This window comes from Oncorhynchus tshawytscha, linkage group LG09 (assembly GCF_018296145.1).
Source record: "Oncorhynchus tshawytscha isolate Ot180627B linkage group LG09, Otsh_v2.0, whole genome shotgun sequence".
Lineage (NCBI taxonomy): Eukaryota > Metazoa > Chordata > Actinopteri > Salmoniformes > Salmonidae > Oncorhynchus > Oncorhynchus tshawytscha.
In genome coordinates, this window is record NC_056437.1 from 43,781,215 (window position 1) to 43,795,695 (window position 14,481).

Sequence of the window (14,481 nt, forward strand, 5' to 3'; positions counted from 1 at the left end):
ATCCCAGAGCTGACAAGGTACAAATCTCTCGTTCTGCCCCTGAACAGGCAGTTAACCCACTGTTCCTAGGCCGTCATTGAAAATAAGATTTTTTCTTAACTGACTTGCCTAGTTAAATAAGGATAAAATAAAAATCGTCTTTTACCAGATCTATTGTGTTTTTTCTCCTACATTCCTTTCACATTTCCACAAACTTCAGTGGTTCCGTTCAAATATTACCAAGAATATGCTACAGGCAGTTAGATTTGGGTCTCTCATTTTAGGCGAAAATTGAAAAAAAGGGGAGGATCCTTAAGAGGTTTTACTAAGTAAACATAATGGGCAGTCTCTACCATAATGTGTTTTATTCTGTGTTGTTACAGCATTCAACCCACAATGCATTTGTAAAATAAATAAATCAATAATTTAAACCGAAATTGAAAACCCGTGATTATTTTTCAAAGGACGAACCTAAACCAAATTAACCTCAAAAAGCAATAATCGCTCAGCACTAATATTTTGGGTTAACAATCTAGGTAATGTGTTTTGAGTTCTCACTATCTCAGCAATTGATTGATAAAGTCATAGTAAAATATTACTCAAGTAAAATTTCAAAAGTATTTGGTTTTATATATACTTAAGTATCAAAAGTAAAAGTATAAATAATTTCAAATTCCTTATATTAGGCTACCAGACGGCACCATTTTCTTTTTTTCCCTTTTTTACGGATAGCCAGGGGCACACTCCAACATTCAGACATAATTTACAAACGAAGCATGTGTGTTTAGTGAGTCTGCCAGATCAGAGGCAGTAGGGGTGACAAGGGATGTTCTCTTGATGTGTGTGAATGGAACATTTTCCTGTCCTGCTAAGCATTCAAAATGTAACGAGTTCTTTTGGGTGTCAGGGAAAATGTATGGAGTAAAAAGTACATTATTTTCTTTAGGAATGTCGTGAAGTAAAAAGTAAAGTAAGCAAAAATATAAATAATAAAGTAAAGTACAGCTACCCCCCAAAAAGTACTTAAGTTAAAATCTTTAAAGTACTACCTAAGTACTTTACACCACTGTATCTCAGGTTATGAATTATATAGCTAGGCCTAGGCATATATGCACAAAAAAGATTAAGACAAATTCATTTCTAAAGAGACAAAAATACATCTAATCATTCTTGATCCTATTTTGACAGGTAGCACATCAATTTCAATTATGCATTCCCTGAAAATGTTAGATGAAATAGCTAATGTATTTCTTGAATCATACAGCTCTGCCGCTAATGGAAAATAACTATATTTTATTTAATTGTATTATTGTTATGGGTCAATTTATCATGACATTCATTTTTGCCCATTACACCCAACAAATAAGAGCAAGCTTGGCCATTCTTATGACAGATTTATCTGGTTAATAACTATGTGGAACTGGTAACAAATGGCTAACAAATTACAGTAGAATAGTCTGTCATCATGTGCTTCAGGGTTTTCTTAATAGTTCTGTTCTCACAGTATCAAACTAAATAATCCTATAACATTTCCTGGGTAGCTAAACATGAATCTGTCAATTTCAATTTCCCACACATTAGTGTCTTGGTAATTTATTGAATAGTTTACCAGAGGCGTTAAAATGTCTTTAAAACGGGGGAGTGAGAAAGAAACAGAAAAATCAAAAATCATCAAGAAATCATACTGTGAACCGCCCCTGTTCCTCATTTTAGTGAATCCCCACTCCTGTAATCCACAGGAAATACACAAGATTATTTCCATTAAAAAAAATAGTTGGTGAATGTAGGCCAAGCTGGTTCCACTGCATATGCCGGAGACAATACAATCAAATCCAATGCCAGCGAACTGTGTCTTCCTCTTTCTCTGTTGAAGATTGGCAATTTTGCGGGTTTATATGATTTGGCAAGTTCACCCATTTGTTTTGATAATACAAGTCAGCCTTCCCCGAGCTTTTAAAGGGAAGGAAAGACACAAGTCAGGAAAAAACATGCAATTTATTACGACCGACAAAACTGCAGTCAGCAAAACTGTCCTATGTCATTAGGGCCAGGGCCAAATGGGTCCTGTAGCTGTCAGAATGGAATAGGCCTAAGTCTTGTGGAAAGGTGTACTGAGGTAGATAGTCAATTCTGAAAGTGATCATATTCTGTCCACAGATGTGGAAATGACACAAACAAAATCATGTTTGACCGCAAATTCCATTCCCTGGGGGGAGCCTTTGTGGAAGTCTATGATTGCGTTTTTTTGTGATTATTGCTATCACTGCGGGGATAACGAGAAGCTGCCAGCGTTTGTTGGCTGCAGTGGGTTAATGCCAGAGCTTACTGCATGCCAGGACCCCTTAGCTAAGGAGTTGTGGCGAATTCACAGCCCTGGGTTTGATATTGAGCCTTTTGGTTCCAAGCCAGACCAGGCGAATGGCAGCACAATGCCATTAGCCCCCTGACATTGTGGATAGAAATAGCTGACGAACAGCTGTCTCAAAGACATGCCCCATGGCAGCCGGACAGCACTCCCTCTCCTCGCTTCGTCTTTGATAAGGCCAAAGTTAAAAATAACAGGTTTACAGTACCTTATCAACGGTAAGCCAGACAAGAGATGTGAGGGTTGTGCATGTACAGCGTAACTGCACCATTAATTTGCATAATGGCTTCTCAAAACCTTGTTATAGTTTGTCTTAAGTATCCATTTCCTTCCACATCCACTCTGCTACTATATTCCATGTCTCCCCTGAGTGTTCTCTGACAACATCTCCAAACCTGTCTTGGTCTCCAGATGACAGTATCAGGTTAATTGCAAATTGAGGACAATGCATGAAATCGTGGAGATGATAGATGCAAGACTAGATGAGGCAAGGTGTGGGGGAAATGGGCTTACAAAGAGAATCCCCAACATCCCTCTGTGAAATCAAATTATCACCTTGGTCTAGGGGTAACTTTGGGGAGCAATTGAATATTTCTTTGAAGAGGGCTCGAACAACTCTGACAGAAACATGGACTGGCAAAATAAATCTCCATTTTGAAATTTTTGAACAGCAAGGAGTTATATGCACCAACTAATTATTCTGCACTAACAGATTTGATGGCTAGTCTGTAAAGAAAACGGTTGTTACATCTAGTATTTTAAATGGAAATGGACATGAATGAAAATCAATAACACAATAATCAGGAGAAAGATAAACTAAGATTTCTGTGAGATTTCTTGTTGCCAACAATCATTCTCGACTTTTAATGTGGGGTATTGCCAGAGTCCTTGCTAAACTACCACAATATTCAAGGATTACATTGCAATAATGATGTCACTGGTTGACAGAGGCTGTTGTACAAGAAAAAGATTACCAAAATGATTGTGTGCACAGCCTTAAATTGAATATCAATCAAGCCAATAAAGCTGAAAATGTCAATTTTAAGACATAATATAGTGCAGTTTCTGCATTGTGCTATGTAGTAGACACAAATATATTGGCTAGTTAGCATATGAAGGCTTACGTATGTGCTTAACCCAACTTAGAAAATGTGGCTAATGATTGCTGTTCAGCAAGTTGAGGATGATTATACCACCACAGAGAGGTCACATGGCTGTGGGACTATACTCATCTCTCCAGGAAGATAAGCAGCTCAGAAGACCCTCAATACACGGTCGCCATAATAAACATTCACCGCTGGGTGCTGATCGCTAACCTCAGTATTTTCAGATTACAGGTAAGTGAGGATGGAACACAAAATGTCTTGTCATTCATTTAGTTTTGCAAATGTGCAAACATCAGGCAGCCATACTGGTAAATTTTGTACATCCACATCTCCCAAGAGTCATTCAAAAATGTATTTAGTTCTATATTTGAAATGAGGACGAGGGAGAAAACCCACAGCTTGATTGGCATGCTGCAGCAGGTGTTGTTTTAAGTTAAGTGAGCAGTGTACCTCTGCTCTGGAAATTTGATACAGTCCAGTAACTTCAGATTTCAAATGAAATCAAACTTTATTTGTCACATGCACCGAATACAACAAGTGTAGACCTTACCATGAAATGCTTACTTACAAGCCCTTAACCAACAGTGCAGTTCAAGAAGAGTTAAGAAAAGATTGACCAAATAAACTAAAGAAAAAATATATATAAAAAGTAACACAATAACAAAGTTATATACAGTGATTTTGTATTTATTTATTTTACCAGGCAAGTCAGTTAAGAACAAATTCTTATTTTCAATGACGGCCTAGGAACAGTGGGTTAACTGCCTGTTCAGGGGCAGAACGACAGATTTTGTTCCTTGTCAGCTCGGGGATTTTAACCTTTCGGTTACTAGTCCAATGCTCTAACCACTAGGCTACCCTGCCGCCCCATAAGGAGAGCAGCTACACTAGCTGACAACATGGAAGGGACAAGTACCATGGCTGAGAAAGATTGTATCAGAGCGTTTGAGGCAAAGTACTGGGTAGAGTTCCCCTCCACCAAATGAGCGAATGTCACGATGTTCGTAATAATGGTCGGACCAAGGCGCAGCGTACATAGAGTTACACATTATTTATTAAAGAAAGTGAAACTTAGAAGAAAAAAACGAAAAAAACAAAGAATAAACGAACCATGACGACAATGCAGTGCTAACAGGCAACTAAACATAAACAATATCCCATAACCCACAGGTGGAAGAAATGCTACCTAAGTGTGATCACCAATTAGAGACAACAATAGCCAGCTGCCTCTAATTGGGAATCATACCTAAACCCCAACATAGAAAAAACAACCTAGAACCCCACATAGAAAAGATAAACTAGACTAACCCCCCTAGTCACGCCCTGACCTACTCTACCATAGAAAATAAAGGCTTTCTATGGTCAGGACGTGACAGAGAAAGGTTTTCTGCAATAAGTATGTGATCATTTACACTCTTGCTGATTTATACAAAGGGTCATTGGTTAAAACCACATTTCAGCTGGTGTCTATTCCACAAGTTACAACCAGCTAAATCTATGATGTTAAAATGCCTATTTACTCTGTTCCATCTGACTGTGGAATCCACTGTCTCATCAGCCCAGCCAAGCAATTTTTTAACTTGATCTCCACTATAAAAATCATCTAGACATTTGCTCACATTTCTTTTAGACTAACATTTAGTTTTCAACAGCAGAGATTTGTCTAAACCTTACCGTCTGTCCCTCCTGCATTTGCAACATTGTTTCAATATTCAAATTTGATCTCCAGCTGTTCCATAGTAATGAACAAGTCGGGAAGAGATAGAGAGGCAGGCAGTGTTTCTCAGCCAGTTGAAATCATGAATCAGCTGGCATAATTTTTATGGCTATATACAAAGAAATGTAAATTGAAAAAAGCTTCAGTTTGAAGTGATTGTGTTGTTGGCTAGCTTCTCTGAACAACAGTGTCCTGACAAGTGACTGTAAGTCAGCCAGCTAACAAGCAAGGGATAAGAATGTTGCCAGCCAGTATAGCAATGGAACATTTAGAATGAATGTCTGGGTCGTGTCTCTGGCTGTCACGCATTGACCTTAGAGATCCTTTTAATTCTCTATTTTGGTTAGGTCGGGTGTGACTAGGGTGGGCAATCTAGTTTTCCTATTTCTTTGTTTGGCCTGGTATATTTCCCAATCAGAGGCAGCTGTCTATCGTTGTCTCTGATTGGGGATCATACTTTGGCAGCCTTTTTCCCACCTTAGTTTGTGGGATCTTGATTTTGTATAGTTGCTGTGTGGTCTGCAGAACTTTACATTCGTTTTGTATTATATATTTTTTTCAGTGTTCGTTTTAATAAAAGTAAGATGTTCGCCTACCACGCTGCACCTTGGTCCAATCCTTCAAACAACGAGCGTAACAGAAGATCCCACCACCAAAGGACCGAGCAGCGTGGCCAGGAAGAGCAGGGATCCTGGGCCCGGGAGAAAAGGTGGTGGAGGACATCATGAACATGGGAGGAGGTTATGGCAGGGGACAAGACCCTGCCATGGAAGCAGGCAGAGGCAGGGAAGGAGGATCAACGACGACTCCGGGGATCGCAACCACAACGCAAGCGCGAGAGGCAGCCCCCTCAAAATTTGGGGGGGCACATGGGGTGGTTGGCAGAGCCAGGTTTCAGACCAGAGCCAACTCCCCGCACTCGCTTAAAGGAGCGTGTGACCGTTCAGGCACCATGTTATGCGGTGATACGCACTGTCTCCAGTGCCCATTCACAGCCCGGTATGCTCTGTGCCATCTACATGCCATGCGAAAATGAGCATCCAGGCAGGACGGTTGTGCCAGCTCTACGCTCCAGACCTCCAGTGCGCCTCCACGGCCCAGTATATCCTGTGCGAGCTCCACGCACCCGGACTCCAGTGCGTCTCCCCAGCCTGGTACTCCCTTTCTGTGCCGGCTCCACGCACCAGGCTAGCAGTGCGCCTCCGCAGTCCGGAGCCTCCTGTGAGGGTTCCCAGTCCGAAGCCTTCTGCGACCGTCTGCGGTCCGGAGCCTTCTGCGACGATCTACGGTCCCCAGCGACGATCTACGGTCCAGAGAATATTATGTGTGTTGTATATACTCCTGAGACCTAGTCATAAAGAGATATATAATATAATATATATATATATATATATATATATATATATATATATATATATATATATATATATATATATATATATATATAGTGGGGAGAACAAGTATTTGATACACTACCAATTTTGCAGGTTTTCCTACTTACAAAGCATGTAGAGGTCTGTAATTTTTTATCATAGGTACACTTCAACTGTGAGAGACGGAATCTAAAACAAAAATCCAGAAAATCACATTGTGGGATTTTTAAGTAATTCATTTGCATTTTATTGCATGACATAAGTGTTTGATACATCAGAAAAGCAGAACTTAATATTTGGTACAGAAACCTTTGTTTGCAATTACAGAGATCATACGTTTCCTGTAGTTCTTACGGACTTTCAGCTCCCTCCAAAGATAGTGGGGTCTGAAATTAACACCCTTGAAAAATATGAGCAATAATATAAAATAAATATTCCAATCCTGAAGTAACGCTCCAAAAAATTTACAAATATTATTTTATACTAATATAACTATTCGGAGAAAAATTTTTACTTGAAGTAATACATTTTTTTTAAAGCCAAGGGTCAATATTACTGACACCCATAAAAGTCTCAGAAATAAAGTATTGAAAAGTTTGGTATTTGGTCCCATATTTCTAGCACGCAACTACAACAACTACATCAAGCTTGCGACTCTGCAAACTTGATGGATGCATTTGCAGTTGGTTATGATTGTTTTTCAGAAAATGTTGTGCCCAATATAAATTAATGTTAAAGAATGTATTGTGTCATTTTGGAGTCCCTTTTATTATAAATAAGAATATCACTACTTCATAGGAGCACTATTTGAACGTAAACTTTTTTTAAATCAAAAATGTGTTTTTTGGCAGAACTGCCTTCTGGAACAAGTGAACTTTCATGTGCCTTAATAACAAACTTGTATACCATCTGTAAATACAAATAAATTGTTAAATTAGGAGCCATGGAAAAAGTCAGCAATCTTCCCACTAGCCATGATAGGCTGAGATAATGAGTGGGCTGGACATGCAGAGAGATGAGTTCTGATTGGTCTGCCATGTAGCACGCTCTTCTATAACATGAGGTGGTCAGTAATGCAGCTTTTTTTAAATAAAGATATCAAGTAGTAGAACTGCATTAGTGTTGCTTTCCACTTTCTGGAGGACCAAGTTATGAAATCAGTGGAATTAGAGTATGATAGCTAAGGAGATTATGGCATTTGATTGCAAATATGAAGGACGGAGTCAGAAAGAACACACAGAAGGCTGTTGTATAAAAACACCTGTCTCCGGAATACATCTTCAAACTAAGGGCTACCATGGCATTCGTGACAGGGAAGCGGCCATCCATGTATACGGACGGGTAAGATTATCTAGCTATCTACATTTTCAGATATCAAACGTTTCTAATTTTCTCAGAAAGTCGTTTTCATTCCAAGTTAAAGTGTACTGTTAGCTAGCCAGCTAACGTTACATGTATGATCTGTGTAGTAATATTATCTGTATCTCAGAGCCATTTGCATTGCTAGTTATAGCCTAATCTTAGCTAGTTACATTGAACCTGGTTGGTAAGCTACGTGCAGATTCATGCAGGGTAGTAACTTTATGAGTTAAGATTATGGTTCATTGTTTAGATAGCTAGCTATATGTCTTAACAAAAACTCCACTATGCAAGTAACTATTTCAATAGAATGTTTATGATATTTTTTAAATGCCTTCCTAACCATCTTAAATAAGCATGCCCCATTCAAGAAATTTAGAACCAGGAACAGATATAGTCCTTGGTTCTCCCCAGACCTGACTGCCCTTAACCAACACAAAAACATCCTATGGCATTCTGCATTAGCATCGAACAGCCCCTGTGATATGCAGCTTTTCAGGGAAGCTAGAAACCAATATACACAGGCAGTTAGAAAAGCCAAGGCTAGCTTTTTCATGCAGAAATTTGCTTCCTGCAACACTAACTTAAAAAAGTTCTGGGACACTGTAAAGTCCATGGAGAATAAGAACACCTCCTCCCAGCTGCCCACTGCACTGAAGATAGGAAACACTGTCACCACTGATAAATCCACTATAACTGAGAATTTCAATAAGCATTTTTCTACCTGACTATCCCTACCCCGGTCAACAGCACTGCACCACCCACAGCAACTCGCCCAAGCCTTCCCCATTTCTCCTTCTCCCAAATCCAGTCAGCTGATGTTCTGAAAGAGCTGAAAAATATGGACCCCTACAAATCAGCCGGGCTAGACAATCTGGACCCTGTCTTTCTAAAATGATCTGCCGAAATTGTTGCACCCCCTATTACTAGCCTGTTCAATCTCTCTTTCGTGTCGTCTGAGATTCCGAAAGAATGGAAAGCAGCTGCGGTCATCCCCCTCTTCAAAGGGGGGGACACGTTTGACCCAAACTGCTACAGACCTATATCTATCCTACCCTGCCTTTCTAAGGTCTTCGAAAGCCAAGTCAACAAACAGATTACCGACCATTTCAAATCTCACCATACCCTCTCTGCTATGCAATCTGGTTTCAGAGCTGGTCATGGGTGCACCTCAGCCACGCTCAAGGTCCTAAACGATATCTTAATCGCCATCGATAAGAAACATTACTGTGCAGCCGTATTCATTGATCTGGCCGAGGCTTTCGACGCTGTCAATCACCACATCCTCATCGGCAGACTCGACAGCCTTGGTTTCTCAAATGATTGCCTCGCCTGGTTCACCAACTACTTCTCTGATAGAGTTCAGTGTGTCAAATCGGAGGGTCTGTTGTCCGGACCTCTGGCAGTCTCTATGGGGGTGCCACAGGGTTCAATTCTTGGACCGACTCTCTTCTCTGTATACATCAATGATGTCGCTCTTGCTGCTGGTGAGTCTCTGATCCATCTCTACGCAGACAACACCATTCTGTATACTTCTGGCCCTTCTTTGGACACTGTGTTAACAACCCTCCAGGCAAGCTTCAATGCCATACAACTCTCCTTCCGTGGCCTCTGACTGCTCTTAAACGCAAGTAAAACTAAATGCATACTATTCAATCGATCACTACCCGCACATGCTCGCCCATCCAGCATCACTACTCTGGACGGCTCTGACTTAGAATACGTGGAAAACTACAAATACCTGGGTGTCTGGTTAGACTGTAAACTCTCCTTCCAGACTCACATTAAGCATCTCCAATCCAAAATTAAATCTAGAATCGGCTTCCTATATCGCAACAAAGCATCCTTCACTCATGCTGCCAAACATAACCTCGTAAAACTGACCATACTACCGATCCTCAACTTCGGTGATGTCATCTAGAAAATAGCCTCCAACACTCTACTCAACAAACTGGATGCAGTCTATCACAGTGCCATCCGTTTTGTCACCAAAGCCCCATACACTACCCACCATTGCGACCTGTACGCTCTCGTTGGTTGGCACTCGCTTCATACTCGTCGCCAAACCCACTGGCTACAGGTTATCTTTAAGTCTCTGCTAGGTAAAGCCCCGCCTGATCTCAGCTCACCGGTCACCATAGCAGCACCCACTCGAAGCACGTGCTCCAGCAGGTATATAAATAACATTTTAAAAATCACTCCGGACAGACACAAGTAAAAACTCATTACATAAATGTTGCAGCAGCCCAGGCTATACCTAAACATTAGAGGTCTGACATGCTGTATGGGATGAACATGCATCAATGATTTTAGTCCTTGCTTGGACTAAATTATTCTTAGTCCTTACTTGGACTAACTCTCCAACAACACCATCCATCCATGATGAGCCTGTCCTGCACTGAAGCCTATGAACACTTCAACCCCTGTCGTGCACTGAAGTCAAGCCTCTGAACACCTCAATTCATGCCTCATACCCTCATTCAATCACTGCTGTGATCCCTTCCCAAAACTGTAAGTAGCCCTCGCATTCACATTCCCCATAATATTATACAATAAATGTCTTCATTAAATGCTTTAGGTTAAAATAATTAGTCTTTGGTGATTTTTGAAACATGCTTTGTCATCTCCGTGCGGTCTGCGCCTATACCGGTGGTCTCCCATCCTCCTCAATTTTTCAAGTCAATAGCCTCTACTGTGTTATGGGTATGCTTGTCATCGGCAAGGAATCAGCAGTTTTTTAAGATAAAAATAAACGTAATAGAGCTAAGCACAGGCAAATTCCTAGAAAAACTGGTTTAGTCTGCTTTCCAACAGACACTGGGAGAAAAATTCACCTTTCAGCAGGACAATAACCTAAATATACACTATTGCTTACCAAGACGACATTGCATGTTTTTCAGTGGCCCAGTTAAATCTGCTTGAAAATCTTTAGCAGCACTTGAAAATGGATGTCTAGCCAGGATCAACAACCAACTTGACAGAGCTTGAAGAATTTAAAAGAATAATGTGCATAATTGTTTTTATTGGTCTAGACAACTTTTTTTTTGTCATTCTCACTCAGATATCATATTAACATGGCATAAGCCATGGCAAAATATGTATAATTTTAGGGATTTTTTAAAGCTTTATTTAGACAGTTTAGTCTCATTTAGATACAAACTATTTGCCAAGAGACACCTGGTCCAACCAAGACAGCAGGAGGAGAGAATAATAATGTTTCAGAAAAATCTGACATAACAATTTACTGACATAGACACACCATAAACAAAATGTGACATACACACATAGCGTATGTTACAATTACAGAAACATACAAGCATCATAGATAGAAAATCTATCATATGTACCACCGCATGAAGTCCTAATGACAATCAAATTCCTCAGTAACATGTGACTCAACCAAACGTTTAAACTCCTCCAAGGAAATAAGATCTTGGAGTTTCAAGATCAGCTGGAGAGAATTCCAAGACCATGGAGCTGAGTAACTAAAACACTTTTTTCCCATGATCCGTTCTGATTTTAGGAACTGTTAAAAGTAAATAGGAGTGAGACCGTAACTTGTATTTATTTTCTGACCTAAAATAAAAGCTGCAGTTGTAGCTTTAAAAAATTGCTTTAAAACTGCAAAAAATTATCTCAATCCCATGGCTAAATGGGTAGAATTGCAGGAAATTGCAGGAATTGCAGGAATTGCAGGATAAAAAAAATCTTCGTCCCATGGAATAATCTGTAGAATAAGAGCTGCCGGAAAACATGTGGCGAGACAGCATTTGCCCCAGTACTTTTCAATCTGGTAGGCGCCGCCACACCACTCAAAGCTGCACCACTGAACGTGTTTATCAGACATATGCCACGTTCAAAACAACTGGGAAAGCTTTTTGAGCAGTTAACCAACTCTGAATTCCATGTCGGAAACTCTGACATCTTTCTAGCACTCAGACATTCCGACCTGAAGATCACTGACATCATGATGTGACCTTTTTTTTCCAGAGTTCCAAGTTGTCTTGAAAGCACCATTATTCATTCGTTCACGTCATAGAAAAACTTTTGCAATGGAAAAGAAAGCAGACGTTTCTTATTGGACAAGTTGACATAGCACCTCACGCAATTTCCTTTGCCTCTCTTTTGTCTAGTCTAGGAAAACCCTGTCCCTAGGACTTTAAGCAGTAACCCCCACGCTCGCTGCAACAGGTGGTTTCACAGTAGTCTTCTAGCTACAGCTTACAGGGCCTATAAACCACACCTCTCAACAACTAAGTTTGGTTGCACCAGCACCTCGTTGCTTGACTCTGCACTTGTTTTATTCTTGGTTCACGCTCCTCTTCAGTCTGTGGAATAGTCGTCACAAAGGTTAACACTAGCTTCTATAGCCACAAACTCATAAACCACACCCATTCCTACAATTTGCATTCTTAAAATCTGATTTTAAACCTAGCCTTAACCCTAACATTAACCACACTGCTAACCTTATGCCTAACCCTAACCTTAAACTAATACCCCCAAAAAACATTTTTGTGGCTGTGGAATCTGACTTTGTGGCTATACAGAAAGAAGCTAGTGGAAACCAAGTGGAATCCTGCCGGAATCCGACTTTGTGGCTGTGTTATTTAGTGGAAAGCCTTCTCTCCCGCCTGCCTCATGAAAGAGTGAACACAAATGTTCATGGCAAACAAGGTACTATATGTTTCAATAAAAGCAGTTTAGTCATCCTCTAAAACTATCTAGAATTATCCAATCTATAGCTAGGTCACAAAACTACTAATGTTATATTTAGAGTAGCCTAGCTAGATAGCTAGCTAGGTTGATGCAATCATGCAGCCAGCAGCTAATATTAATAATTTAGACTCACTGAATAAATGTATTTGGCACAGGATAAAGAAGATGAAATTATCTGCTGCTGCTATCCAAGGCCAATGGATACTGAAGTGCCTGAAAAGGTTAGTCAGCCAGTTTGTTAGTCCATTAATGTTTGTTGGCATATTATTATATTTCCACTGCTGGTGATTATTCACAAATATTTGTGGCACAAATTACACTGTCATAAAAGTAAAAAAAAAAAAAAATTTTTTTGCCACAGAACAGTCGGCACAGATCAATTGAAATACAATAGGCAGCCATGGTGTCAGTCTTTTTCGACTAGCAGGTTAGGTTAGAATAGAGTGCAATGGAATGAGTGACATTCAATAAAATCTACTTCATTAAAACGGGGATATTGTTTTCAATTAAAATTTTGATTTAATGATTGAATATATAGATTTAACAGGCAATCAGTTCCTACAGTGAGCGCCAGGGAACCAATCAGGACAACACAAGGTTAGTGGTATTATTACTTACACATAAAAAAATACTTTGCTACCAAGTCTACTGTGTATAGTGTTAAATATAACCCTGCCTTACATAAAGCTTCCAGAATGAATAATTGCAGAAGAGCACTGTAATGAGATGAACTAATAGTTTTCATGACATAAAATGTAAATACTTTTTTACACTGAAACCTGTCTCTTTTTTATTTTTCAAAGTCAACTGCTTAACAGTGTGTGTGTGTGTGTGTGTGTGTGTGTGTGTAAAGACTGTAATTACTATTTAAAAATACACTGCAACCATTCTTTGCATAACGCTCACCCCTGCCATAGGAGTTCACTAAACCACAGAGTATGTTGTCCATTGAAGTTGTTCTCTGGCTTTTTTGATATCAGATTCATAATGAATCACAACAAGGTTTGTGGTAGTTTGAAAGTGTTTTTCAGCCTTAGGTCAGGAGAGTTTAGAATTCACATGACCCGACAAGAAAACCCCCAGACCTATAGTCATAGCACAGATGAAAAGGGAAGCTATCTATACTAATAATAATAATACCTGACCAGGTCATGAGATCAGGAAAAACTCCAAGCCCCAGAAAAGACACATAGGCATTTTGCCACACATCTTTTGAACCTGTGGAGCCACCTCTGTGTAAAATTGCAGGAAATTAACTTCAAAACTAAAAAAATATCTCCGCCGTCAAGAGGGGGGCCACTAAAATGATTTGCTGTGAGGTAGACGATCCAAAGGCCTTCACAAGACCCTGAATGACCAGGCCTGTGTTGATCCAGCTTTGCACACAGCTTTGCACTTTGGTTAACCCTATATTGATTCTGCTTACTATTTCTAAGAAAACAGTATAGATACTGGAAAATTCTCAAGGTACTGGAAAATGTTCAAAAGTTGGCGGCACCCCCAACCAAATCTCACTTAGGGCCCCCAAAAGGCTAGAGTTGGCCCTGCGTAATCAACAGGTGTAACAAATGGACTGGGTGGGGGGCGAATTTGACCATGTCAAAAAAAACAATGACAAAATAAATATAAAAAATTATATTTTGGGGGAAATTATACCACCAGCCAAAACAGCACATTAGAGACTGGAAGTGCAAAGGAGCATGAGCATGTGCAAAGGTAAAGTCCTATCTGTGCACATGCCTGTATATGGGCTTCTTCTATCATAAGCACCTTAGTTCCATCATAAGCACAGCCAACATTTAGAATCGTATCATTTAACCAGACATAAACCACTCTTATTTTACTTTAAATTGGCAAAGCAACGTT

General features: G+C 39.9%; 1 protein-coding gene across 5 annotated transcripts in view; it reads right to left on the reverse strand.

Moving 5' to 3' along the window:
• Positions 1-14,481, reverse strand: part of LOC112258000 (opioid-binding protein/cell adhesion molecule-like) — a 545,358-nt gene that overhangs the window by 199,645 nt on the left and 331,232 nt on the right. The window lies entirely within an intron of this gene.